This window comes from Lagopus leucura, unplaced genomic scaffold (genome assembly GCF_019238085.1).
Source record: "Lagopus leucura isolate 7727_CA_CO unplaced genomic scaffold, USGS_WTPT01 Super-Scaffold_100009, whole genome shotgun sequence".
NCBI classification, from domain to species: domain Eukaryota; kingdom Metazoa; phylum Chordata; class Aves; order Galliformes; family Phasianidae; genus Lagopus; species Lagopus leucura.
Window position 1 is genome coordinate 154,394 of NW_024962266.1, and position 22,550 is coordinate 176,943.

Here is a 22,550-nt window from a genome sequence, read left to right on the forward strand (position 1 = left end):
TTATTCTTACTTCTAAGTACAGTGCTCCAAGCATATCAGCCCAAGACAGAACAGTAAATGCTATATAGTTATTTCAGTAAAAGTACATGCAAAATGTTTTTAACATCAACAGGATTATAGCCATCAGAAAAGTGTATGTGCTGGTTCAAACTGAGGATTCATGTGGTCCACTGCCTTGACTCCAACAGTGAGCAAAAGTGGGTGGCTACTATGGGAAGAGTAAAAATAGGGTAAATATATGTGACCCTTTTCCCTCTTCCTCCGTTCTTCCTACATATCTCCTTGTGCTTTCCCATCCCCAGCCATTTTCAGGTAAAAGTGTTCCTGAGTCTGATTTGTCAGTTCTGTAATGACAGCTGCAGCTCTTTCTAAACATTAGTCCTGCTGCCTTGTGATTTTACTGGGTGCCTGGTAACTGTGGAGTCATGGCCTGAACCACTGATTGAGCATATGGAGAAAGGACCTGCTCAGCCCTGGGAGCAGAGGTGAAGGCAATTCAGCGTGTGACAGAAAGGGGTGGAGCCTGGCTGCACCTCTCTTAGACCTTAATTGAGGCCTGAGTGCCATCCTGGAAGGATGTTTGGTTGGATGTTTGACTCTTACAAGATTCACCTTCTTCCTCATTGTGAGGACTTGTGCATATGGTGAATGATTAGTTATATCCTATCCTTAGTTATATCCTTTGGGCTATTCAAGAGCACTTACACCTCCCGGTTACCTTTGCTGTAGAGTTTTGACTCAATCGTTCATTATATGGGAGTTATTTTATACATCTGAACATCTTCATTGCCCTCTCTTAGAGACCTCTTTCATTTCATACTTTTTGCATTTGACCAAAGGCTCACAGAGCATGTGGTGTGAAAAGATTGTGAATATTTGTGACGTTTGGTTATCCTTTTCAACAACTACCAAGCACTGAGTTGATGATTTTTACAAAATTCTTTGTGTTAAACCCAGTTCCTGCTGCATTCCTTTCCCTGTAGGTGAATCTCTGGCTCTAAAAGAGCTATGGTACACTCTTTGTAGAGAGAGAGAGAGTTTTAAAATGTATTTGATATTATAGCATGCTTCTGCAGACTTCCCATGTCAAACAGTATGTGTGTTGAACCTATCTCGAGTACGAAAATATCCTTGCAGAGATTCTTCCCAGTACTACCTGTAGTTGATAAAATAGTCAAATAATAGTTTGCAATGACATTCTTACAGAAAAAGATTAATGATATATTTAAGATATAGATTTACTGTTTGGTTTGAACACTACTGGCAGTTGTGTCTTGCTTTTTTTCTTGCAGCACAATTCCTTTATTTCAAACAAATACAATTCCCTGCACTTTTATCATCTATGCAATTACAGATTGTTCTACAAATCTGGGCATACTTTGTTCTTTACCAGCCTGATTTTGTTTCTGTTAAACCTAGTAGCAAAATATCTTGAAGCTGGAAAAAAAAAAAAAATAAAATAGGGCAAGCCAGCTCAAATCAATTTACTGTCTAGAGGAGTTGGAACAGCTGCCCAGAGGGGCCGTAGATGCCCCGTCCCTGGAGGTATTCAAGGTCAGCTTGGATGGGGCCCTGGGCAGCCTGGGCTGGTATGAAATGTGGAGGTTGGTGGCCCTGCATGTGGCAGGGGGTTGGAGATTCATCATCCTTGAGGTCCCTTCCAACCCTGGCCATTCTGTGATTCTTAAACATGTAAATAATCTAATGCTTAGAAAATCTATGAAATCTTTACAGTTTGTTAGCCTCTGTTAAAATATGCCCATGAAAAAGTGCTCAAGAATTTAATAAAGATGAAACAGTTGTAACTTCTGTGATAATCAAAGCACTGAAGTTTAATGGAAAGTGATGTGCTTTTAAATGAGCACATTAATGAAGCCCTCTAATTTTACAGTAGATACGCAGAAGCCTATGGCAGTATCAATGTTTATTAAGCTGCAACAATGCAAAGACTTCAAAATGTGTACTGAAGAAAGAAAAATAAGAATTATGTAAGCTCTAAGAATTTCTTACACAATTCAGCTCCTCTATTAGTTGTTGAAGTGTGGTTTTTCTGAAATTTGTGCAGGTGGTGTAGCCAGAAATGCATTCCAAAAACTAAGGATGCACAGTAATGCCATACAGCCTAAATTTGAAAAAAAAAATTCACTGTACTAAAAACTAATACTTTTTAATACTTATATATATAACCACATTTTTTGTTTCTTAGACAACTTTCTCTACACTTTCTTCAAGTCCACAGAAGTTGGCTTATACTTAATCCAGCACCCTGTAACATTTTGTGGGACTTCAAAAAAGAGAATAATGACAGGAAAAACAGACAGAAGCTGTTTGATGTTGGCTTATGTTACCACCTGAATTATATACTAAATACTACTACTGTGCATGTACCTGAGGTTGTTTCTCCAGCAGCCTTTCCTCTTCCAGAAGCAGAAGCAAAATACAAAAATCCTGTTTGACAGGCAAGTATTTTGATGCAGCTGTGGAAATGATGAGATTAATTCTTTACTGATTGGAGTTGCAATTCTGGTCTCATGACTCAACAAAAGCAAGAGAAGGACAATGGACATTTTGAAAGACACCAGAACAATAGTAGATACTTATGTGTAATACCAGCAGGGAAGCCTTCAAAATTTGGAGATGGTCCCTAAAAGGGGGTCAGTGAGCAGTAGCTGAAGCCTATGAAGGAGTTATAACTTTGGAACATACTGAACCAAGCAGATGGAACAATAAGGAAAAAATGTTCTGAGGGGAAGGTTGGCAGTGGTTGATAGTGCAAGGGAAGTTGCTAGGTGGAGGAATGGCCCTTTTCCTGGAGATTTCAGTAGGGATGGGGGGCAGGAACAGATCTATGTTACATCCTGAAAGGTGCAGCAGCACAGAAAGGGGAGCTTAGTGCCAGGCTGGTGGGCCAGGCACAATCCTGATTGAGTTTGAAGGCTGATAGTCTTTTTACCCTACTTTGTTGAGGGAAAATAATAAGGGGTTTAGCAAGCAAAGAATCTCATGCTGCCAGTTGGTCGTTTGCATGCAAAAAGCTTGCTCCTGTCAGCATGGGTGACAGTTAACTGACTTTGGTCTGTCAGAGAGTTGTTTCGAAAACTGGTTACACTGCAGATAGGAAGTTCTTCTAATCTTCCATTGCATTTTGGAATCTCTTCTGTTTCCAAAATTGCCTTGTTTCAAAAATTATTAAGTGGTCACATACCAAACACTATACTCCCTTTTTCCCTTTTCATTTTTGCTTTTTTTTTAATTTCCTTTCCATGCAAAAATCACCACCAGAGACTCAGTGGCACTAATTGGATTGTTTAGTGACCTGAGAATAGAACCAGAAACTAGTCTTTTGGTGGGTTTTGATCCTACTGGCAACCTAAACTTCTATCATATCAGCTGAGGTCAAAGTTAAAATGGTTTGTAGAGCCCCAGACATAACCATGGCTTATTTCTGATGCTTCAGCGTACGTAAGCATTAGTTCTTAATTTTACATTTGTTTTGCACATCTGTAACACGTGGTCAGTAATGCTCCATACTCTCTACAGGATTATTGAGTGCACTGTTTATTGGGTATGTTGCATGCTTCAGAGTCAAAAGATTGCCTACCTGTTGCATAGAAGTGATATTCTGGGTTGGCTGGGAAGCCAACAAGGAGGTGTATACACTGCGCTACAAGTCCACAGACGATGCCCAGGAACTGCTGCTAAAAGCCATTGCAGTGGAAGACAGCATGATCCTTAATGTCATGGATAGTCATTCTCAGAAGGTGGCAGACGTGACCTTGGCAGTGGCTGACTACATCAATCCAGAGCACCTGAATGATTTCCACAACTGGTCAAGATATTGGATTATTGTCCAATAATCCAATATTGTCTAATTCTGAAATGCCATTTTATTGTGAACAGAATCAGTGATGCACTCTTGTTTTGGTAAGCTTACTAAGGGATGACAGGGAAAAAATAGGCTTTACATTTGAAAGTATGGTAGAAGCTGATAAAAGCTCTTCTCCTGAGATTAATTCCTCAGTATGTTTTGGTGATTATTTTTCCCCAGAAGTTTCTTATCCCTGTGCCCAGACAATTAATCAGATGCTCTCTAGGCTTGGTTCGCTTTCTTAGTGTGGTAAGGCTGGCTCTGTGGTATGCAGCACATGTAGGTAGGGTGTAATTTTCTTGGCACCTCTATTCCCTTTGGAATTTTGGAAAGCTAACAAAGAAAAAATGCAGCAAAGGCTTCACTGTGGTGCTGATATTTGGTCAGTTCGTGCAACAGGATTGATAAAAGCTAATTAAGATAGACTTTTTTTTGTTCTATCTTGCTTGAGAAGTGCCCCACTTCTTTTTTTCCATGTCTGTACTGATAGATGTAGATCACATCCATCTCTCATCATCAATGTTTGTCACAGCTATCTATAAATCAATGAAAATGCACTAGTATTTTCTGTGTTTCCTGGGGCACTGCAGGGCTTGCTGATTGTCATGCCAGAAAGTGTACTGGGGAACCATACAAAAAGTGTGCCCTGTTCAGTGCATGAATGCTGTTCTGTAGCAGAGTGTAGCAGACCTGAAGTTGTAGCTTTTGGGGTTAAAATAAGGGCTTTAGGTAATCATGAAATAAAAGAACATTCCTGTCTCCCTGAAAGCACTTTAAAAGGGAATTTTCATTAGTTACTCCCAAATGGAAAGGCAACAGGATAATTTTTAAGTGAATCTGGCTAAAATCTTGGAAAAAAACAGAGGTTATTTGAAGCAGTAATGTCTGAAGCAAAGCTACAATAGTCTTATTCTTTGGGTACTAAAACCCAAATCATATTTTCAGGTTTATTGAAAGATTTTGGAATTGTAGGAGATTCTCTGCACACATATCTACTCTTTCTACTTTTAATATGAAACACAAGTTAATCATTATTCTGCACTAATAACGCCTCTTTACCCTCAGCTTTCAAATTTTTGAAAGGAGTGATGAATTAAGCCTCATAGGGTAATGGGAGCGTGTGACAGCATCAGCTTTGATTCATTCATTTAAAAATAGCATTTTCAGGACTTCGATTTTAGACTCTGGAGATTCTGCAACCTTTCTTGAAAATAGGTTCATTTGCTACCCTGCTTGGAAATAAACCACGTGGGAGCTAGAGAAGTGTAATGAAATGTAAAAATATAAAATGCATTAAGAGAATGCTATGTACTTGCAGACAAATATATTTCTCAGAGGGTAAAGGTCAATGTTGCAGTGTCTCAATGGAGATCAGTGATGAGTGGTGTCTCCCAGGAGTCAGTACTGGGCCCAGTTCTCTTTAACATGTATCTTCATGAGTGACATTGACAGTGGGATCACGCCCCAATGCACCCATAATAGGGCACTGGGGTGTACTGAGGAGTGTACATTTTTATAATAAGGGCAGTGAAGCACTGGCACAGATTGCCCAGAGGTGGTGAATGTCCCATCGTTGAAGACATCTGAGGTCAGGCTGGATGGGGCTCTGAGCTGTGGATGTCCCTGTTCATTGCAGGGAAGTTGAACTAGGTGACATTTAGGTCCCTTCCAAATCAAACAATTCTGATTCTATGACAAAAGATAAACAGTACGGACCATGGTGTTTTGGAAGGAGACTTAGACTGTTGTTCAGTCATATCTACTAACACAGAAAACACTGTTGTTCGCAACCACTTAGGAAACTAGAAATGTTGACATATTTCAGGTTTCTCAGTCTTACTGCTGCAAATAGAAATACTGTCATCCACAAATTACTTCCATGTACTGTGTCAGATACAGTGTCCAATTCAGCATCAAACCAGTGTGAAAATTTATGGAGCTGCTGTACAAGACTAAATATGGGGCTTTCTCACCACCTACATTCATAAGGTACCACCTACATTCATACATTAAAAGGAAGCGAGGGGCAGCACAGAAGACAAATACAGTACAAAATATCAAAAAGTGCTTGCTGCATCCAGCAGCTGAAAATTGCCAACTGTCTACTTTCCCAAAACTAATTTCTGAAAATTTCGATGTTCACATTTATCTTTTTTTTTTGTGATACTGTTTTAAGCATGGATGAAGCGTAAGAATTAAAGAATTGTATCAGTTCCCCCTACTGATACCAACAATTCTGAAGGTATTAAAAAAAGCTTGCAGTTTCATTAGAGCATAACTCTTCTGTAGTAAGATACGTAGTAAGCAAGCTTGTAGCATACTATAAGTATATAAGGGAGTGGGAAGAAATGACCTGGTTAAAAAAATAAGCTTTGCCTGTGTTTCCAAGACAATGCAGACCAGTGAAGTAGTAGCTGCTGTGCTTAGAAAGAATGTTCATCATGTTCAAGGGGAAAAATGCTCTAGCAAAATCAAGAGAGATATCAGTTGCCTTTTATAAAACCAAGTGAAATCACCTACGTAGAGAAAAGTAAGCATAGTGAAACTCAGCACTTGCTGATGTGGATATGTTATTCCGAAGCAAGCCATTTACCATGTCTACACTCTTAATCACGTGTGAATTAGTTTGCTTTTAGTACAGAGGAAAGCGTTTTGTATTTACCTGAACGAGAACTGTGTCCCCATGGAAACTGAGGTGTGCTTACCAGCATATAAAATTTGTTGTTTGAGTATATTCTGAAAAAATAATAATGTCTACAAAAACATTGTTCATCTTCTTACAGGTTTACAGTACCTTAAAATCCAAGTGAAAAATACAATTTCAAAAATCTTTTTGTTGTAGCTTAGTGTTCATCTCAAAATAGGGGTCTTGCTTAGATTACTTATTTAGTGTAATATTAGTAATATTCACAAATTCTAGTTAGCAAATTGACTTTCATAATGCATAAGAGAGTATTTAAGAAAAGCTGCACTGTTGCTAACACCAGTTCACTTGCTTCGTTAGTGAAAATACCACAAGCTGTAACTGTTACCACTTCTGCAGCAGTGCTGCTAGCAGCAGATTACCACTTAAAATCCCACTGGGAAGGTCTTGCTGATCTGGTTTTTAAGATGAACTCATGGTTTTGGGATTTTTGTTGGTTTGTTGCTGTTGTTTGTTTGTTTTTGACCTTCCTAGGGTTGTTTTATTTTTGCTGTTGTGTGTTTCTAGACAAAGATAAGCTTCTGATCTTTATTCTATTCCAAAGGTTTGTATCATAAAATAGGTGTATGTAGGATCCAATACTGAAAGTTTTAAGTAGAAGTGAAAAATTTCAAAAGGGGTTTGTTATAGAATTTGTTTTGTGTTTCTAGGCTACTCTTCTTGTTTTCCAGAAGTTTTCTTCAACAGATATGATCTGAGCCAACATCCTTAACTTTCTTCAAGTGAAGCTTTTTTATTGCTCTCCTGGATCAATTGTTGTGGGCTATTTTTATTACTTGGTTTATTATAACTGAAAGATAAGGATAGCTAATAGTGGTTCTACTGGCTTCCTATTGCTTTAAGGTTGTGTAACAGAATGCTGGCAATAGCAGTGATGCATGATTTGGAAGCTCAGAAGGAAAAAAGAGGGAATTCTTCTTGTGTCTGATTGAGTAAGATGCACAAACAAAACAGCATTTATCTATATAGTCTTCCTGGACAGTGTAGCTTGTGGTTACTGGTCTCTGAAAAATCAGTTTTCTTTTGCTGAAGTATGAATGAAGGGTTCCTATTGGGGGAAAAAAAAAAAAAAAATACAAGTCTGAATATCTTTCAGTTTTTGCTCAATGCAAAGCTTAGTGTGTTTTGAAAAACCTAGAAGTCTGCTTTCTGTTGGAAAGCTTTCAGCTGAATAACCTTCAGAAGATCTTTCTGTTATTTATACTACTTTTTTTTTTTTTCCTCTGCTTTGACAACTGGATAAAACTCAAAGTCACAGAATCACAGAATGTTTTGGGCTGGAAGGGACCTTAAATCCACCCTGTTCCAAACCCCTGCTATGGACAGGAACACCTCCCACCAGAGCTGGTTGCTCAAAGCCACATCCAGCCTGATCTGGAGCATCTCCAGGGATGTGTTGTCCACAGTTTCTTGGGGGATATGGTTGGCTTTCCATCTGCTAAGTAGAGGCTTAGAGATATCAGGCTAGTGGAGCTCAACAGTGACTTACTAGAAAGTTGCCCTTGCTCCAACCTTTCATCTCCTGTTCTATTAGCATTCAACTTTGTCCTCTCGATAACAAATTATTAGTCTCCTCTAGGTGACAGAACCCGAATTGCACTTTACTTGTGAAAGATTGTACTATCACAACAAGGTAATGTAGAAATGCTAATGGTCATATACAACACATTTCTATAGATAATCACAGAATGGCCAGGGTTGGAAGGGACCTCAAGGATCATCAAGATCCAACCCCCTTGCCACACACAGGGCCACCAATCTCCACATTTAATGCAAGACCAGGCTGCCCAGGGCCCCATCCAATCTGGCCTTGAACACCTCCAGGGATGGAGCATCCACGACCTCTCTGGGCAGCTGTTCCAACTCCTCACCACTCTCTCTGTAAAGAACTTCCCCCTGACATCCAACCTAAATCTCCCCTCCCTCAACTTAAAACCATTTCCCCTCATTCTGCAGTTATCAGCTCTTTCAAAGAGTTGATTCCCCTCCCCTCTGTAGGCTCCCTTTAGGTGCTGAAAGGCTGCAATGAGGTCACCCCACAGCCTTCTTTTCTCCAGGCTGAACAAGCCCAGCTCCCTCAGCCTGTTTCTGTAGGGGAGGTGCTGCAGCCCCCTGATCATCCTTGTTGCTCCTCTGGACCCTCTCCAATAGCTCCCTGTCTTTCTTGTACTGGGGGCTCCAGACCTGGACGCAGTACTGCAGGTGGGGCCTCACAAGAGCAGAGTAGAGGGGGACAATCACCTCCCTGTCCCTGCTGGCCACCCTTCTTTTAATGGAGCCAAGGATATCATTTGCTATCCAAGCCACAAGAGCACACTGCTGGCTCATGTTAAGCTTTTCATCTATCAAGACCCCCAGGTCCTTCTCTGCAGGGCTGTTCTCAAGGACCGCTCCTTCCAATCTGTATAGATGCCTGGCATTCCCCCAGCCCAAGTGCAAAGCTCTGCACTTTGCCATGTTGAACCTCATTAGGTTCACCCTGCCCATCTTTCCAGCCTGTCGAGGTCCCTCTGAATGGCATCCCTTCCTTCCACTGTGTCAACCGCACCACTCAGCTTGGTGTCATCATCAAACTTGCTGAGGGTCTACTCGATTCTGTCATCAATGTCATTGATAAAGATGTTAAAGAGCACCGGTCCCAAGACAGACACCCAGAGGACACTGCTCATTACCAGCCTCCACCTGGACACAGAGCCACTGATGACCACCCTCTGTCTGTGGCCTTTCAACCCGTTTCTTATCCATTGAGTGGTCCACCCTTCAAATCCACATCACTTCAATGTGGAGATAAGGATGTGGTGGGGGACTATGTCAAAGGCCTTGAATAAAGATAAAGATAAGATCAGAATCCTGTGCGTATGGTCACATTTCAAAAGCATTCACACAGAAGATGCTATGAGTGTACTGGGTGCAGTCTTCCCTTTGGCAAACTAAGCCCACATTGCAATGATGAGTCCCCTTGGGCAAAACAGCCAGCTATTCCCACTTTCTTGTACCCAAAAAGTATTAATATTTGCCCTTCTACTAAACTGTCACAACTATATCACCAGCCAAATTCATAACCACTTGTGGAAATGTAGGTTTCTGACTTAACTTCTACTTTGATGACACGTACTGAGAGGGCTATTCTGTAGCAAAGAAATGGAGGCCAGCAGAGGGAATCACAAATCAGATCACAAATTCAGCAGTGATCAGATCACTATTCAGCAGCGCTCTACTCTTATGGAGAAGGTAAATATTATATGAGAGTGTGAGATGAGTGTCATTTCATGAGGTGTATTAAGGTATCTACTCTGTTCAGCATTAGGGAATTGAGTCCAGCAGCAGAAGCTATGTTTCAGGAGAGGCATGTGCTGGAGGAGAGCAGTATGATTGGAGATAAAAGATAAAATTTTGGGGGAATGATTGAAACAAACCCATTTCCTTCAGGAAGGAGTGTGGGGCATAACTGCAAGAAGGATGCAAAAGTCTGTAAACTCTTGAAAGGCAGATGGTGAAAGAAAGAAAAACAGCATTCTCTCTGTATCTACAGTAGACAAGACAAAAACAAAGAAGTCCTCTGATTAAAGTAGGGGAGAGTTGGGTTGGTTTTTGGAAAGCTCTTCTAGCAGTAAGTGTGTCAAAAATAAATATGGAACACATGGAACCTTTCTCTAGTAGAGGAATTATAGAATAAATATGACCAAAAAAAATTTGAAGGAGTTGAATTGGCAGATCTCATTCTGTGGGTCAGCGGGTAGATAATCTCTTATGGGGCCTGTCTCTCTTCTTTTTGATGTGCTTTTCAACTTGTCATGCCAACTTTGAGTTCTTATCCCATCTTCCAAAGCATCTGCAATTGCTTTGCAAGTGTTGTAATCAAACTTTCTCTATTCTCATCCAAGTTACAGCATTAATATATGAATTCTAGATTCACCCAAAGGCTGATATGGTCCACTTGCAATTCCCCACCCCAGATCTGTTTAAAATCTCCCATTGATGGCTACAAGTGGAGAGCAATTTTTCAGCATCTTGCATACCCATGGTTCCATAGGCATGTGCTGAGTGATGGCTCACCCTGACAATGCCCAGTGAAAATGTCCTTTTCTAACTCAAGAAGTTAGAAATTGTTTGCCTCTAGACCACTTGCCTCAGATGAAGGATGTATGCCTGCATAACTAGTTGCCTTGCTTTAATGAGCCTTTGTTTTTGTTTCACGTTTGTTTGTGCATGACTTTGCAAGGGATTAAAGGTTGGCTGACTGTGCACTGCTGAGATTCTCCTTTCACCTTTAAGACAGTGGTATATTTGTTCAATATGCAGCAGGGCAAATCCTGTTTTAGCAGCTTAGGTAAACAGCCCACATCTCTGCAAGGACACAGCACATACTGTGTTTTACTGGAGAGGCCCAATCTAGTGATCTTTGTAAGCCCAGACCTTTGTAGAAAACACTGCACAGAGCAGTGTGAGGTGAGTCCATGACTGCACATGTGTTGTAGCTGTACAGTAATCATATACACTTCTGGGGTAAAGTGACCAAAACTTGTGCTGCTTTCTGTTCTGCTGCAAATATTCAAAAGAGGTTGTGAGTCATTAAAAGTTTGGAGAGTGGAACTGACACTTTCAAGAGTGCAGTCTTGATTCAGAATTGAAAACAACGCACATGGAGGGGATGTTATTTCAGCTCTCCTCCTGACTGTGGGAGAAAGGACTTTGAGGTCTCTGGCCTGCCTTGCCCATTTCCCCAGGCAGGTAGCCCACCTGATAGAAGGCTTTCAAATACGTGTGGTTGAAATGTGTCTGCCCAGCTTTGTGTGAGCAATATGCAGCCACTGCTTCCTGGAAGCTGGCCAGCACAACCTTATGCTAGGAAAGGCAGAAATGCCTACCTTTGAACTTGTGTCTTCTGTTTCCTGGTAGTTTTATGACTGTAATTATTTTTGTGGCCAGGTTGACATCAGGATATGGGTCATTAATATATTTCAGTTGATTAAAATCATCAACAAAATGTTAGCACAAGGAGTAGGTTAAGTGTGAAGCCCAGGGAACACTGTGCAGCCTTGAGAGAGGAAATGTAGATGACTTAACTATTCCCATAGTGACTACACAAAACTGTTTGTGCTGTTTGTTTACTGTATACAAAGCAAGTGGTGGTAGGTAGCACAGGTCAACTGGCATTGAAGTAGGTCCAATGTTATGTACTATTGCAGATTTTTGCCATGTTCAGGACACTTTAGAAGTAGCTCATGGGAGATTGGCTAAAAACATAGAAATGTAGGGTTGTATCCATCTTGCTAGTTAGCTGTAGCGTTGTGTAACCTTCAATAAACCAAAAGACCTGCTAGTGCACTGGGGAGTTGTCTCCAGTAAACACAGTAAGACGTATTTCTGTTCAGTCTGTGTTTGAGACAGAAACTTTACAACAATGTCCAGGTAAAGCTGCAGGATAATCTATGATAGCTGCACAACAAGCAAGCTTGATTTATTTTGAGGGAGCCTATGTTTGCATTTTTCCTTGCATTTGTGTAGATCTCTCTGTATTACTCATGTTAACAACACTTCTTTCTATAATATGTGGGTGCTTTGATTAAGTCTGTATACCTAGCTGCTTCTCCCTTTCCCCACCAGAGCACAACCACCAAAGGACAGACCAGACAGATGTTTTCCTGCAAGGTGCACGAGGTGTCCTTAGGACCAGTTGGTTCTAGCTCTAAGGCTGCCAAAGGGAGAAAATTCCAAGTGCTGTGGAAAACTCCTCCTCCTGGCCTGGTGATGATACTGCGTATCCCTGCTGCCTGGCATACCCCTCTGCCTTTCCTTCAGAGCTATGCCCATGGCCATTCCTTGGCTTTCCTTCATCTCAAGATGCAGGAACTGAGGAGGGATCTGCTAACAGATCTACCTATGCTGCCTACATGGGTTGGTTGCCTGCTGTGTCACTGCACAGTAGATCCCACTTGTAGTAAAGAGACTGTCTGCTGCCAAATGCCTAAGGAGTTATGCAGCATTTGGGTTTGGGAGGATTTCACTGATTTCCCCATGTTTTGGAAAATGAAGATGACCACAGATAAGCGTGTCTACAGAAAGCTGTAGGACAGGAAATCTGTGTGCAGGCATGCCTGAAATACCTCTGAGGGGAATCAGTGACTGGACTTAGCCTGGATCCAATGAAATGATGCAAGACTCAGCTAAATCTCCTTGCAATAGCGTGATGATTGTCTAAAGGGAGACTGAGCCAGGTTCAGCTAGAAGTTAGTTAGCATGAGTGCTCAAGATGACCTTCAGTATAATCAGCTGTTGTCCAAGTTTCACATGAAACACTTCTATGGCTGACTGATCTCGTTCAGGAGTGACCTGTCGATGTGTAATCCAAGACTGGATTGTACCTTGAATGCTCCAGAGGAGGTCACTGAGGCTGAAGTTGATTAAAAATTTACTTTTAGAAAAGGCCTAACACATTATATACATCACATGTACAAGCCAGGTAAGGCACAAAAAGAAAACACACGGGGCTTTCAGTCCCAGGAAATATACCAGTATTTGTAGGTTTTGTTGTTGATTTCATAAGCAGAAGTGAAAAGCTGCAAAATATAAGGTGATATTCTTTTTACTACATAAGTACAAATCTACAGCCATCTGAGGGTTATAGAGGAAGTTTTTTAATTTGCAAATTGAACGTCTAGCATACTGCTTTTTATCTGTTATGCAAATTATCAGAGAGCTGATAAATCTTAACACCAACTTCTGAAAGGCATCCTCCAACCATCAGGAGTTCAGTTTGTGCCACATCCCTGCTAATCCCAAACTGGCTTCTCTACAGACTGACTTCTCAAGGTGGAAGAGGCCCTGCTGGAAGTATGTTTCTAATAAAAACAGGAGTGAAGTGTTACAAAGCCCACTCTGGCTGCATTCCTTGACACTGAACATTAAGTCTGAGGCTGGCAGTTGGACTCCTTAAATGGGACTATTTCATGTCATTTGTGCATATACTTTCTGCAGAGACACATGAAAATCTCACTGAAAATCCTGCATTTACTTTCAAAGGGTGAAAGGGATGCAGCTGTAGATCTGAAATCAGTATCAAAATTACTACTGACTTGAATCATATTTGGAGCTTTGCCTCCTTAGGAATTGTCTGTCACTTAAGAGCTTGATAATGGGAGGAAGGCCAACACTGAGAACTGGGCACTTCTGGTCTTAGGGGCAGCTGAGATCTCACTCTCCAGTTGGTAACTCAGGGCCTTTTCCTGTTTGTAATGGGTAAACAGAAAGAGGTATGTGCAGGAGTTTTAGCTTTTGGTGGTGTTTGTCCCCAGAGAAAGAGCAAATACTTAGAGATAAGGCAAATTAAATGTTTATGGATTGATTTTAGTGGCCTAAATGAAGCTATAATTATAAATATACAGCCTTTATTAATTGTATTCATAATATAGTGAAGGCTTTTTCTCACAGCAATCACTTATTATAGGGATATAAATGAGTCTGTTGTTCTCAGAAGGCAAATATTTTCAGTGTCTGATGCTTTCTTTTAGAATTGTGCACTGAAATTTCTCAAAGGGTTGCTCTGCTGATAAGCCATGCTGTGTATGGGACCAAATGGTTTCAAACTGAAAGAGGGTGGATTTAAACAGGATATAAAGAAAAAGTATTTTACAATAAAGGGTGGTGAGGCACTGGAACAAGTTGCTCAGAGATATGATGGATATGTTGTCCCTGAAGACTTTTGAGGCCAGGCTAGACCAGGCTCTGAGCACCTGATTGATGTCCCTGTTCATTGCAGGGGAGTTGGATGAGATGACCTTTAGGAGTACCATCCAAATCAAATTCCGTAATTCTAAGTGTCACAGATGTCAGGAGATTTACTGTCCTGCTGTTTCCCTTCCTACAGTGAGGCTATTTGCAATTTTCAGAGAAATTCAGGCTTGGAAAGATCATATTTTTCTAAGGAACCTTTTCATTCTAGGTTGCATTTTCCTAAGCAGAAATAAAAGCAACTTGAATTAGAAATAATTTAATGTTTAAAGATTGCATTTTGTTCTCAATGATTGGGCAATCATTGAGTCTCAATGATTTGCCCTGGTAAGGTCTCTGTTTTGCTGTTGATTATTTATTTTATTGTGGATTGCAGTGTGAATGTTTTTGCAATATTAGCTTGTAACAAGAATGGATGCTTTAAGCTTAACATATTGAAAACCAAAACAAATCAACATTTGTGACTTTGATATACAAGGTTCATCAATTCATCTGACAGTAAACAAGTGATTCATGCAGAAATGCAACATGTTGCTTCAAACATTTGGCCAACTGCTCATTTAGCACTGTTGTGCATATAGGTGTCCCTAAATGAAAAGTGTACCCGCTGTGCTGTTTCTCGAGTCCCAGAGCTAACACCAAAGGTATTGTTTTAAACCTCTTAGTTGATCATTAACCTGTATCCTGGTGGAAAAGAAGGTACTTTACAACTTGTGCTATTAAATATTTTTTATTTTTCCATATTTACTTTCTGGGTTTTTTTTTTTTTTTTCATTTTTCATTTTTCATTCACAGGTATTGTCACTTGGAGACAAATATACATTTTTAACAATTAAAAAAAATCACCAAAAATAAAATTGAACCTTCAGCAGATGAGGCAGTAAACTTAAGAGTACTTCCTCTTGATAACTTTTGCTGTCATATTCTGTGGAGCTAATCAAACTGCTTAAAGGGCTGGGGGACTTTTGGGGTTTACAGGTTTGTGTAAGTGTAAGTCACGGCTTACCATCTTATTACAAAAATCCACCTTTGGACCACATGGGACAAACAGAAATTGCTCATTTTCCTCCTTCTCTGCACCTCCACCTTTGGCCCAAGAGCTGGGAGAATCTGTTTTCTCCAAGAGAAAAACTAAATGTGTGTTTCCTAACAAATAGGCACAGCTGGGATACTTTACTAGAAGGATTCCAGCTCTTACATTCATTCTTCTTTTCTGTAATGAAAAGCTGAAAAGTTCCAGGGGAACATCAGTGTTTTATCATTAGTTCAACAGTGTATACCATGGCATCAAATGTACCTTCAGCAAGTTTGTTGATGACACCAAGTGGTGCAGACACTACATTAAGAAGGAATGGATGCCATCTGGAGGGACCTGGACAGGCTTGAGAAGTGGACTCATGAGAACCTAATGAGGTACAGTAAGGCCAAGTGCAAGAAGTTAGATAGGAGTACAGACTGGGAGAACTCCACTGAGCAGCCCTGTGGAGAAGGACTTGGGGTCCCAGTAGATGAAAAGCTGGACGTGAACCAGCAGGTCAGTGTACCCTGGGCTGCATGAACGTGGGGTGGCCAGAAGGGAGAGAGAAGCGACCCTCCCTCAGCCCTGTTCTTGGGGTCCTCATGTGGAGTACTGTGTCCAGGCCTGATCAAGAAGGATGTGGAGATTTTGGAGCAGGTCTAGAGGAGGGCCACAGCAATGCTCTGAGAGCTGGAGCACCTAAAAGAGGGATGATTTAGGTTAAATGTTGGGAGGAAGTTCTTTACTCTGAGAGTGGTAAGGCCCTGGTACAGGTTGCCCAGAGATCTGTCTGTGCCCCATCTCTGGAGGGATTTGGACAGGGCAGCTTGATTTAATGTGTTTGTGTGGCAAACCTGTCCATGGCAAGGGAGTTGAAACTAGATGATTTTTAATATCCCATCAAGCCTGAGCAACTTATGATTCTAAGATGGTGGTAGTACTGCTTTACTGTTTTCAGAAGCAACAAATCTGAGCCTCAGCAGAGATACTTGTTTTGCAGGAGTTCTGCATCCTGTAACTGCACGAGGTCTTATGATGCATTCTGTGACTTTTTTCTTCTCTAAATCCATTAAAAACCTGGTATTTTTTGGTCCCATGTTCTCTACTCTGACACACACACCTTGATTTTAGCTTTAATATCAAACCCTATGACTTTCTGTTCAGCAGTCTGAAAGGTGTAGCTTGTCAGTACATGAAACTCTGATCTAAAGTTTTATCTGTTTAGCAAGTGACTTTTAAAATGAAAACCAGGATCTCAGCATGAGAGCTTGTTTCCAGTTTTACAGTTACGGTTCTATTTCTATTTTCTTGAGCTGTCCCAAGGTAAAATCTCTGTCTTTGGTTAGGGTTAGCTGTAAGGAGTTCTGTTATCTCATTAAGTGTGGTGTTATTTGGCACAGTATAGAAAAAAATGCTAAATGGTCTATGCTGTTGAGCATAGATAATTGATATTCCCCTGAAACTTTTCAGCTTTTCATTATATGTATGCTGAATACATGTGTAGATCATTCAGAATGAACAGTTCAAAAATCTGAAATCAGAGTCCTCTTCAGTGTAATACTTCCAGAACAGTGGAATTATCCTGCAGTGCAGTGTCTGCATACCTGTTAAGTCTAAGACAAACATTAAATATAGTAAACCGAGATTATTTCTAATTGCATATCTGGGGTTCGTATCTTTGTCACTTTCATCTGAGTTTCTCTGTTGTGAGCTCAAATTGTAGTCAGTGCTAATCTGGAAAGCTGAGTTGTTTCTATTCGGAACAATGGATTTTTGTGTGGCCATGGGAATAAAGAGATCAGAATGTGACTTGTCAGTTAAAACATGCTTTTCTCATTTTCTTCTCTTTGCATCAAGATTAAAATAAAAAAGCCCCCTAAAGGCCATTCTCTGCTGCCTTCTCCACCTCCTCTGTGGCCATGCAGGGTGAAGTCTGGAAGAACCAACAGAGCAGAAGGTCTCTTTTCCATGCTTTACAACTAGCTGTGGCAGTACTTCTGCCTGTCCTGAAGGTACACCAGTCTTATTCAGAGCTGTTTGCAGTAACTAAAGGGGCATATGACCTAATTTGTAGCCTGTGGAAATGTTCTGATTTTGTGTAGACAAAGGTGGTTTCACCATGGTGCCTTCCTTCTGCTCTCACAGCTTTGGGACCCTGTGGTCCTGGCTTTGGGACTCAGTGGTCCTTATGGGTCCCTTCCAACCTGGAGTATTCTGATTCTACGATTTTTCTCCTCAAGGGAAACTGCTGTAGAAAAGCTTGCTCTGGCTTTTACTATGGTGTAGATTTTCTGTTCAGGGTTGAGTCTTAGCTCAGCTATTAAAGTAAAATGAAATAACAACTGTTTCTTTTTGAAAACCAACTTATCTTCTAGCAAATCAGTGAATTACTCCTTGTTGCATGTTGTACAAGAAATAACACGCTCTTATCTTTTGATGAAATGAAAGTTATGTGAGAGTAATTTGTTGCTCCACACAAGCTCTCAGCTCTCTGTGCCACAGGATTCTGGTTCTGTTGTCGTTTTACAGTTTCCATTACTGTTCTTATTGACACTAGTTAATCAACAGGTGTAATCTACCACCTTATTGCGTTTGAATAATTAATACATAGGAGCAGAGGTTGGTTTTCTTTGGACTTCGTTAGCAAAAAGCCTTTGAAGTCCCATCTCACTCATGGCAACTGCAGCAAAGGGTGGACTCAGCTGAAAGAACTGATAAGCTGAATGCTGTGGTAGCTGACTTCATGTTTGAATGTAGATTGTTATGTGATTTGTTAGTCCTTAGGTTGCTGTGTAACAAAAGCTGATGTCTTTGCCAAGCATTGTGTTGCATGTTGCTGTGCATGCCCTGTCCTTCCTATCCAGGGACAGCAGGCCAAAGGAGGCAATCCTGCCCCTCACTTCCATGTGCAAGTAAACCCTCACCCTGGTGTACTGTGTCCAGGTGTGGACTCCTCTATAGGAGAGACGTGGACCTGCTGAAACATGTCCAGAGGAGGGCCACAAAAATGATCCGAGGGATGAAACACCATCCCTATGAGGACAGGCTGAGAGAGCTGGTGCTTTCCAGCCTGGAAAGGAGAAGGCTCCAAGAAGACCTAAGAGCGACCTTTCAGTATCTAATGGGTGACAGACTTTTCAACAGGATCTGTTGTGATAGAACAAACAGAAATGATTTCAAACTAAAACAGGGTAGATTTGGACAGGATATAAGAAAAAAGCTTTTTATGATAAGGGTGATGAGGCACTGGAACAGATTACCTGGAGGCCCCACCTGCAGTACTGCGTCCAGGTCTGGAGCCCCCAGTACAAGAAAGACAAGGAGCTGTTGGAGAGGGTTCAGAGGAGCAACAAGGATGATCAGGGGACTGGAGCATCTCCCCTACGGAGACAGGCTGAGGGAGCTGGGCTTGTTCAGCCTGGAGAAAAGAAGGCTGCGGGGTGACCACACTGCAGCCTTTCAGTACCTCAAGGGAGCCTACAAACAGGAGGGGAGTCAACTCTTTGAAAGGGTAGATAACAGCAGGACAAGGGGAAATGGGAATGGGAAGTTCTTTACAGAGAGAGTGGTGAGGTGCTGGAACAGCTGCCCAGAATGGCTGTGGATGCCCCGTCCATTCCTGGAGGTGTTCAAGGTCAGGTTGGATGGGGCCCTGGGCAGCCTGGGGAGGTATGAAGTGTGGAGGTTGGCGGCCCTGCATGTGGCAGGGGGGTTGGAGATTCATCATCCTTGAGATCCCTTCCAACCCTGGCTATTCTGTGATTGTGTGCGTGATTCTGTGGTGGAAGCCTTGTTCTTGGAGACATTCAAGGCCAGGCTCATCAGGTTCTGAACACCTGATCTAGCTGTGGATGTCTCTGTTCACTGCAGGAAGATTTGGGCTAGATGACTTTTAAGTGTACCTTCTAACTCAAATGATTCTATGATTCTATGTTGAGGAAACTTCTGGACTTTCATGGAAAGCCTTCACAATGACTTTGCATCAGGAAATAAAATTGACAGCTCTCTTTGTCCTGAAAAGCCCCTTGCTGACTTAGGCCTATTAGAAGGGGAAGAAAAAATTCAGAGAGGGATTACAGCTGCTTTCCCCACATTCTTAGCTGTTCTATCAGTTCTTGCCTGTGCCAGCAGTTGTTAAGTCATTGCTGCAGTGTCTTTTCCCTTGTCCTTAGGGCTCAACTCTCCCTGGCACAGAGTGTGCTGGGTGTGCCTATTGCCTGCACAGGCTCTGAGAGTCAAAAGTCCATTCTCAGCGCAAGGAACACTTGCCACCTGACACTTGGCCAGGAATTGCAGTGTGCCCTGTCTGCATGCACAGCTAGCCACTGCCTGCAGGGCTGCCATCAGGGGAAGGAGAAGGCACTTGGCCCCTACTCTGTCTCCTAAAAAAGAAATCTGTGCAATGAGAACAGCTCTATTGGTTACCTCCAGCTGCCCAAGACCAGCAGGAGCCAACTCTAGTGCTCTGCTCTGCTGTGCAAGCAGAGTTCAGGTGAACCTTGGGCCATAACTTTTCTGCTTTATAACAAAGCTGTTCATAAATAGCAAACTGTTGTTTATAGCTTCCTTAGTTATTTTTCTTGCTGAAGATAAGCAAGAGTTGTTACCTGAATGTGTCATCTTGGTTTTCTGTAGAAAAAGGATGCAAGTTGAGCAAGACAAAACATATATTGTACTGATACACTAAGTTACAGCCCTGACTTTCTTTCTAACCTTTTTAGTTAAAATTGTTCAAGTCCAGCACTGGCAGGAACCCCATTTGTTTTTTTTTTTTTTTTTTTTTTTAAATCTGATTCACTGAACTACATTGGAATTTGTTTTCATAACCATAATAACTGAATTTATTTGTTAGAGCTACAACAACCTTGAACTTCATTTTTAAAAGAGTAACAAAAGTCAACAAGATATCAGCTCTTGATAATCACTGTAAGTCATTAAAAAAAAAAAAAAAAGGTTAAGTAAGCAAGGTACATAAAAACAGCTAAAAATCACTGAAGGACGCCTGTTACCATTTATGTTACTACTGGGAGCTAAACAAAGTTAATATAGCCTTTCAGTCTTTTTAAAAATGAAGCTTTGTGAGGTTTTGTTTTGTTTTGTTTTTTTACTTTTTAACTAGGGATGACAAAGATAATCAAAATGAAAAAAAAAGTCAGTTTTAGTTCAATATAAGGAGAACATCATTGTGCAGTATATTGAACAGCATGCATTGGGGCAAAGGAACAGGAAATTAAGAAAAATGTGTCCACATAGAAATTAAGAAAAATGTGAAAACGTGATCAGAATTGTTTTCTTTAGAGCTTGTTTTAATATGCATGCTCATTCCTTGCTTCCTTTCCATCCTCCAGATCTAACTGGTTAGCTACCGTACATGCTGGTTGCCTGTGGCTTTGTTCTTGCTATTGGTTGCATTTCTAACTGTCAAAGGTACCTACAACACTGCCAAGGGAACATTTTGGTCTCCTTTTTTTTTTTTTTTTTTTTTTTTGAACAAACCTTCATCTTGAGCAACTCTTAAGTAATTAACTCTGAATGTGTGTTCCACAGCATGTTTAGTGAGTTACTTCTATCAGGGAGCAGAGCAATCATAAAAAACTTGTAACCAAACTTACTTAAATTGTTAGTGATAAATAAATTTTGACTAGTAAGCCAGTAGCTAAAACAAGCTTATCAGAAAGCAAAAATGAATCTCTCTGTATATTACTATGTTTAAGCACATCCAAGAAGCATGCAGCAGAGAAGCGTGGTGCAGATCTCTGCTGTGTACAAGGACCACATAGCAACATGCTGATTCACATGTACATATGCTGTGCACTCCCTCTTCTGGATAGTTTTGTTGTTTTGTGCTGGTGGAACCTCCCCCCTTCAGGACTTAGTCTTAAAAATTCTTCAGAGCTGAAATTGCTGCTGCATATGTGCTGTTACTTCTCTGTGCCTGTTGGAAATGGGTCTCGGAGGTCTTATAGCCCAGTTACAATCACATAGGTCCTCACCACCTGTCTGGAGGGCTTGTGTCTCTTGACAGTGTGTCCTGACAAGTTCTTCACCCAGCTGTAGTAGGTGCTGTCAGAACCAGTGTTCTGACACGACTTCTGACTGTTGAAAACATGATTTTCATTTTCAGGAAAGCAATCTTGCAGTTATGGCATCTAATAGAGGGAGGAGTGTGACCCTTTCCTACCTCCACCATGCCGATCTGGGTGCGTTGTCCGTTCTCTTTTTTCTTCCTTTTTATTTCCTTTTTTTTTTTTTTAATTCCAGTATTTCCCTTTCTGTAAAACAAAGCTTGCATTTCTGGTTATCTTGTGATGAAAACATACACAAATTTGAGGTGAACTGATCTATGGCATTATTATGAGCCATAAACATACTTGGTTAGACTGTCAGGTGGAAAAATGAAAACCCACATGAGAAATGTTTATCCATCACTTTCATGTCTTTTGATCTTGACTATTCCCTTTGATGAGGGAGGGGCTGTACAGTATTCTACATGCAGTCTTTGTGCTGCTCCCCCACTAAGCAAAAGATTCTAACTCCTCATGGCTTTCACCTGGAGCACTCTGATAAAGATTGCTTAATTAATTCTTTAGGGGCGGGGAATATCCAAACCACTTTCTTCTGCATTCAGGTATTTCATACCCACTGCCCCAGCACTTTTACCTTCTGAGCTCTGAGTCCTCTTGAAATTGTCAGTCTGAAGAAAACGTGGTGTCTTCTGTTCCTTGCTTCCCAGATCCCTTATGGGGTGTGAATATATTAAGGATCTTATATCTTACATACTCCTCAAAATAACAGAAATTATTAAGAACTATCTATTTTTAATTATAATTAAGGCATAAAAGCCCTATTTGGGCCCTGGAATTTCTTTGCTAATCATTGTGCTGCTGATAGAAGAGAATGCATCAATTTGAAGCCAGTGAGATTTGCAGGAATAAAGTAAAGCTTTGCTTTAGGTTTTCAGAAGCTCAGACTATGCCTATGCTTCCAGTATATATGGCAGAATGATCTTACTACACACACACACAATAAATAAATAAATAAATAAATAAATAAAAGAGAAATTACACATCCAGCCTTTTCTATTTTGTATTTTTGTATTTTGACAGCTCTGTCTGGTTGAATGCATCTTGTGTGTTCTTCCTTTTGATGCATAAACAACTCTAGGTAGGAAATGAAAAGGATGGGGGTCTAAAATCCCATTTGCCTCTTTTATCACTGTGTTTAGACAA